This window comes from Nicotiana tomentosiformis, chromosome 3 (assembly GCF_000390325.3).
Source record: "Nicotiana tomentosiformis chromosome 3, ASM39032v3, whole genome shotgun sequence".
NCBI classification, from domain to species: Eukaryota; Viridiplantae; Streptophyta; class Magnoliopsida; order Solanales; family Solanaceae; genus Nicotiana; species Nicotiana tomentosiformis.
In genome coordinates this window covers 3967690-3975325 of record NC_090814.1, presented here as the reverse complement: position 1 = coordinate 3975325, position 7636 = coordinate 3967690, and positions in this window count along the sequence as shown.

The following is a 7636-nucleotide window of genomic DNA, read 5'->3' as shown; positions in this document are numbered from 1 at the left end:
TCTGACGACTACAAACTGTCACCATACAACCTCGGTAAACCCGTCTAGTAATAATCGGTTCTCCGACCGGTATTGATACTGCAAAAGGATCACTTAGTATTTCAGGCACTATACCAAACTTCCCCGCAACAAATGGGGTAATATACGATAAAGTAGATCCTGGGTCTATCAAGGCATAAGCATCGTGAGAGCAAATGGTCAATATACCTGTCACAATGTCTGGTGAAGACTCCTAGTCCTATCGGCCCGCTAAAGCATAGATACGGTTCTGATTACCACCTGAACTGGAACCTCTACATCTGCCTCGACCTCTACCAGCCGAAGACTGAGACTCGCACCCTGAAGGATGCACAGACATAGATGATCCTGTTACTAAACTCACTGGTTGTGCCATAACCCCATAATCTCTATTTGGGAAATCTCGCATCATATGCCCCAGACGCCCACATGTATAACAAGCATCAGAACCTGCTCGGCATTGGTCTAAGTGTCCTCTACCACAGATGTCACACCGCGGCAGAAATGACCATGTCTACCTTGAACCTCGTTATCGCTGCAAACCCGATACCCATGAGCTCTCACCTGGTCCTGACTGAGTATAACGGTTACACCTGTAGCCCTGTAGCTGAGGTAGCGGAGGCCTAGGTGGCTGTTCGAAGTACTGGGGCCTATAACTACCCTGAGACTTCCCCTGAGACTTGGGAAATCTCATCCTCTTACGCTGCCCTTGCTCAGTCCTCTCTGTACCCTGTTGCCGACGCCTACCCCTTTCTATATTTTGAGCGAATTCCTGAATCTGGGAGATATCCATACTATCCTGCAATGCAGGGGTGGCACATGCCTCGGTCAACTCTAGGGCTAACCCTGCTATAAACCTATGGATCTTATCCCGCATAGTAGGAACTATGGATGGTGCATATTTGGCCAATGAGTCTAAACGAAGACTATACTCTCAAACACTCATATTACCCTGCTTGAGGGCTAGAAACTGATCGACCCGAGCCTGTCGGATCTTCTGTGGTAAATACTGGTCAAGGAACGCAATTTGAAAAATTCTCCCAAATAACTGGAGGTGCATCACGTCCCCCGGACCTCTCCCGTCCCTCATACCAAAGGATGTCTATATCTCGGAGTCGAAAAGCTGCTAGCTCAACCGCCTCTTTCCCCGTGGCATGAATAACCCGAAATATCCTGTGAAGTTGATCTATGAAATCATGCGGGTCCTCCCTCTAATCTGTCCCCATGAACTCTGGGGGATTCAAAGCAATAAACTCTCGGACCCTTGAACTCCCAGACCCCTCAGAAGATCCTACCCTAGCTGATTCCCTAGCTTGTTGTTGTTACCAACTATGTTAACAAGTGCACCGCACTCCTCAAGTCCTGATCTGATGGAAGTGGAGGGGGAACTGGATGTGCGGTATCCCTAGGAATCTCCTCAGGTGGTGGAGGAGCCGGTAACGACTGAGTAGGGGTCTCGCCCTGGGCCTCAAATTGGGCCCCATCTATTGGGGGTACCCTGCTGGCCCCCTCACCTGCTGCTGTATCTTCCCTCTGGCTAGCCGTAGCTTTCTTAGTTACCATCATTTGTGTATCCAAACACCAACACGTAAGTTTAACTTAAATTTCCTATAACTCAGTTCTACAACACGATTTAGATTTGAAAGAAGGGTAACCAACTCCTAAATGCCCTTGTAGTTCCTTGCTTTTATAATGTGGTGCACAACACATCTAAAAACAAGACCCATCTAGACACGGCTTGTAGACTCCCTAGGACAGAACTGCTCTAATACCAAGTTTGTCACGCCCCGAACCTGGGGGGCGAGACCGGCACCCGATGCCTCACCTAACCTAGCGTACCAACTTGCGCCTAAGAGACTCTGAACATATAATGTCATAATTTGGCCATGGGGCCACATTCCAAGACAATTTGCGAAGAAAATTATAAAACTGAATGAAAACTAGCGCTGACTACACTTCAATATAAAGCTGGGCCGACAAGACCATCATAATTACTTCAACTGACAAACCAACAAAATATACATACCAGGCCACAAGCCCAACTTACTACACTAATTAACAGGATATGTCTACAAGCCTCTACTGATGGATGTATTTTAATCGAAATAGGGCCCCGACCTACCCATAACATATATACATACATACATAAGATGTACATAAAAACCTAGACCCGACAACTCCGAAGGACGTGGATCTTATCGATCAGGCTGAACTCGGGAAAAACCTACTGAGGAGGTCTACCCGCCTGTCTATATGAACCTGCACGCATGAAATGCAATGTTCCCAAAAAGGGACGTCAGTACGAAATAATGTACCGAGTATGTAAAGCAATAACAAAACTGAAAGCTGAACTGATAATATAATAACTGAAAGTAACTGGGAGTCAAAGATGATCTAGAGATATACTTACCTGATGATACTGACTCAACTCCTTCAATATAGTAAGTAAAATAAATGTGCAGCCCTATAAGGCTCGGTACGTGTAACTGCTCGACCGTAGTAGGCTCGCTCATAGGCGCTCGGCCATACTAGGCTCTATATCTCGGCCATCCTAGGCTCGCTCATAGGAGCTCGACCACAGTAGGCTTGGTATATAACTTACCATCTTATCATAGGTTGCCCGATAGGGGCCTGCCCACTGATTATATCTCGATGGTGGTGAAAATACTGTAATACTGTATATATATATATATATATATATATATATATATATATATATATATATATATATATATATATATACAATATTATAGATCCTCTACTCTCTTGACTGGAAGAAGACAATACTCAATTGAATATAAAGTTCCGATAAGGCAGAATATTATAACTTATGAGACTAGGATAATGTATATAAATTCGGGAATATGAACTTCTATTTATGCCTCGTTATCAAACACTTGTAGTTACGAGATCATGCCAAAATGAAGGAAGGGCTTAGACTTAACATACCTTATCACAATCTTTCCAATCACCAAGTTGAACTCGCCTCTTCGCACCTTAATATACAACAACAATAATAATACTATCATTAAGTTACGAAAGGTACAACTATCGCACAACGAACGACAAGCTTATTTTGTATTAAAACGGGCAGCATCTCCCCTATAATCCTTACTTCCTCCAAATTCAAGATAACACCAAACGACCACAGTAGTAGTGTCAAACAACCCAAAAATGTTACGACGAACGACTAGTCCACAACCCTGAATTTTTGTGGTGTTTCTCCACACTCTTCCTCCTCCAAAACACCACAAAACAGTAGTAAAACATGCAGCCCAACAGCAACACAAAACAGTCAACAAAACAGTCTGCTTTAAGTGAATAACTCGTACTCACGGCTTTCGATCACCGTCCCGTGAGTTCTTACAAATATAGAACGACTTACCATGCATTTACAGCAGAAAAAAATGGATGAAAGAGAGTAGTAAACTTATATTATTTATTGGATAACTCAGCTCCTATCTTGGTTCTTCAAACTCTAGGTTTTACCTCCAATTAAAACTTGAAAGGGAGAGAAAATCAATTGGGGTTTGTGGGCAATTTTTTGGGAGGATTTTTGCAGAGCTTATGTCTAGTTATTATGACCTATTATCAGTCTAATATCTGAAGGAAATAGTCCTTTAAAATGCCTTTTTGGATGACCCGAACTGGTACATTTCTGAACGACCCGAACTGGCCCATTTTTAGACTCTCATTTAAGCAAGTAGGTGACACACCTACTTGTCACCTAGCAGTTTGCGCAGTCTCACAAAATGCCCATATCTATCTACTTTGATATCGTATTGACAAATGGTTTAATGCGTTAGAAAATAGACTCATAGATCTTTAATTTGATTGGTGGAACACCCCATAACTCTAAGTATATTAGGAGACAATCGCAGTTATATTTGACCCAAAGTTTCAGTAAAACTTATGAACGTAACTTGTGATGACTTTCATCGACTTTTGTTCCACAACTCGCTTGACTTCAAAACATAACACACGACTATCATACGACTAAGATAACTCATAACATAACCTCCTCATCATGTTAAGCACCCTAGTCTCACCCCAAAAGTACATGTTATAACATTCCCAACTTGTCGACTTTCGACGAAACATTATTTTCTTCAATTCCTTTAGCTTCCGAATCTTCCAACCCTCTTTGTACTTGTTGTTCATGATCTTCAATATTTGTAACCTACGAGGTAACATGATTAACTTACTTTATATATTTTCAAAGATGATCTCATTTTTGGTCCTACATTAGTTTGCTCACGACACACTTTTATGTACGAAAATATAGGGTGTAACATCAGACACATAGGGAATCAAGAACATAGGCACCCCTAGTGCTTCTATGAATAGAAGCATTTACGAAAGTTGTGTGTTTGGTCGTTTCGTTTATATCGTGTGGATCATACCAAAATGAAAGAAGGGATAGCCTTAACATACCTCGTTAAACTTTATAGCACCCCTATTCCGCAACTTGATTAGTATCTTGACCTTATATAATCTGGAACCGGCCCGCTCTACCCTGAGCTTGTACGAATCAAACAAACACTATAAATCTCTTTGGAGTTCTTCAGATTAATTTGGAAAGTAAAGTTGCTATATAATTATGGAAATATACTTGCTGTCAATGCTTGGTCCCTCCCCAAAGAATTGTTCCCAACATATATTGTTGCCACGAACAATGGAGTTATTTTCAAATGAATTATTTCCACAATGGAAGTATATTGTTGCCTTGTATTATCTAACTAAGTTGATGTCTTTTATATAATATTGTTTCCTATATTATCTATATATGGTGCTGCCATGTGTGGATAATTTAGATAAAGACACATGGGTATATACTTGCACCAGTCACCTACTAAAATTAGACACCCATTCCATAACCTCACCTAATTTGCACACGTACCCACCCCTTTATTCTACCAAATCCTTATCTAGTTCCACTACTAGCAATATTTATCCTTTACTAATAATAATAAAGGTCACACCCTTATGGGACCTACAAGGACATGTTGTCTCCTTAACATTATCCAAACACTTTAACTAATTTTCCATATAATTAATTAAATACATAATTAATTTCTAAATCTCATTTCACTTAAATACTAATCACTTTTAACATACTAGAATATACTTTACTATCATGGTCATGTGGTATATTGTATACTTTACTATCATGATATTTCACTATCATGGTCATGTGGTCCACAGCAACAATCCGCACATCTAGCTAATGATCAACTGACTTCGAAATACCTAAATCTGCACAAAAATGTACAGAAGAGTAGTATGAGTACACCACAGCGATACCCAACAAGTATCTAGACTAACCTCAGTAGAGTAGTGACGAGGAACAGTCAAGACACCTACTGGACTAAATAACCTGAACAAGTATAAGTGTAGAAATAACATAGTATGATATCTACATAAAGACTAAGCGAAGTGGCAATTAATACAGTAATTGTAATAAGGAAGAAAAACAACAACTATTAGCGGAACACCATAATAATGACATAGAAGAATGAACGGAAACATAGCCTAAGTCCGATAATCACAGATAAAGAAAGGACAAGTAACAACTCAACAATACGACAGCTTTCACATCGGGTTTTAGTCAATAAACTCCACAAGGTACCGAACCTCAGATAAATCACAACTCACGGGTCTCAATACATGAACCCTAACACTTGGCATCCTGTGCCTTCATTACACCTCAAAACCGCACTGACGACTCGCGTGCCAAATAGAGCCATTCTCACATAGAAGGCAAGTAAGCAAGGGCATGCATCTATACTCAACAATATCAAGAAAATCTCTTATCCGATAAGAGTGCTTAACTACGTGTATGCTTGTGCAAGTGTCCTAACATAGTTCATACCAGCTAGTGAGCATAAGGGAAAGAACGGACAACACGTAGAATATTTTCTAACAACTTTCACAAGATAAAGCTTACACAGGTAAGTGTACCACAACACAAATATCAACAACAAGAATGCCTTCAGGCCATCACAAATCATCACAAATCAATCCCTGACATAGCCCACCTTGTCTCGCCACGTGTGCAATAGTAAAGTAAATGCCCGCCTTGTCTCGTCACACGTGCATAATAATATTCCCACCTTGTCTCCCCACATGCGCAACCCACATATATATATATATATATATATATATATATATATATATATATATATATATATATCCCACCTTGTCACTCTGCATGTGCAAATATCAATAGTAAGAATAGCACGACAGAAACCTCGTGCAACCCCATAACAAAGAGATGTCAACAAAGGGCACTCCCGAGATACCGTCTCATAGTCCCAAAAGTAAATGCTCAACAGGGGATCTCCCGAGGTACCGTCTCGTAGTCCCAAAAGTAGATATGTAAGACAGGGGGATCTCCCGAGGTACCACCTCGTAGTCCCAAAGTAAATATGCAAGAACAACAAGGACAACAACAATAGCAACACTAATACAAGGGTACGACAAATAAATCAACTCAGAAATTCCAGAACTCAAAGGAACGGAGGAATTAATTCACAAGGAGTGGCCACAATAGAGAATGCTAGTCATAATAAGAACAACTCAACAAGAGAGGAAATATTATGTAACAATGGTCTATAATGTACAGTTCGACAACGAGGGAGCTAACATTATGCGAATAATTTCAAATAAAGACAAGTCAACTAAAATGTAGGATATCTAACTTCTTTTAAGGTTGGCAATTAAGAAAGAGATACAACAAATTCAATTAGGGATAAGCAACAGAAAGATAATCATAGCCTCAATTATGGATGAACAATTACAAAAGAGATAATTATAACTTCAAATAAAGATAAGCAGTTAGGGGAAAGATAACATGGCAATAGAAGAGATAACAATTTCAGTTAAGGCACAGATGACTCAAATAAGCATCAAGGGTGGATCATGAGGCAATTAATTCTAATTAAATCAAGTAGAGGTGAAATTAGTAATTAAGATACGTATTCATAACATAATAACTACATAATAAGTGAATACAAGGACCTAAGAACCCTAAAAGGCCAACTTTCCACAAATAAGTCCAAGCACGCACTCCTTACCTCGCGTACACGGACTACAATTAGTATAGAAGACTCAAATCCTAAGGGGTATTTCCCTCACACGAATTTAGGCAAGATACTTACCTCGAACCAAGCTCAATGAATCGGTAACAATGCCTTTTCCTTGATTATCTAACTCCGAATGGCCCAAATCTTTCCAAAAATAATTACATATCATAAATACAACTATAATAGACTAATCTAATTAATGAAATCAAGACTTTAAAAAAAATTTAGAAAATCATCCTAAAAAGTCGATCCGGGCCCACGTCTCGGAATCGGGTAAAAGTCACAAAATACGAACATCCAATCAACCACGAGTTCACTCGTACCAAAATTATCCAAATCCGATATCAAAATCCCAATCAAAACATAAAAACTTAGTTGAAGAACTTCTCCCATTTTCCCAAATTTCTCAACCAAATTCCTTAATTAAATGATGAAATCAACTATAGATTAGTGGAATATAACCATAAATGAGTTAAGAATCGTTACCCAAAAGCTTCCTCTGAAAATCTCCTAAATTATCGCCCAAATCCGAG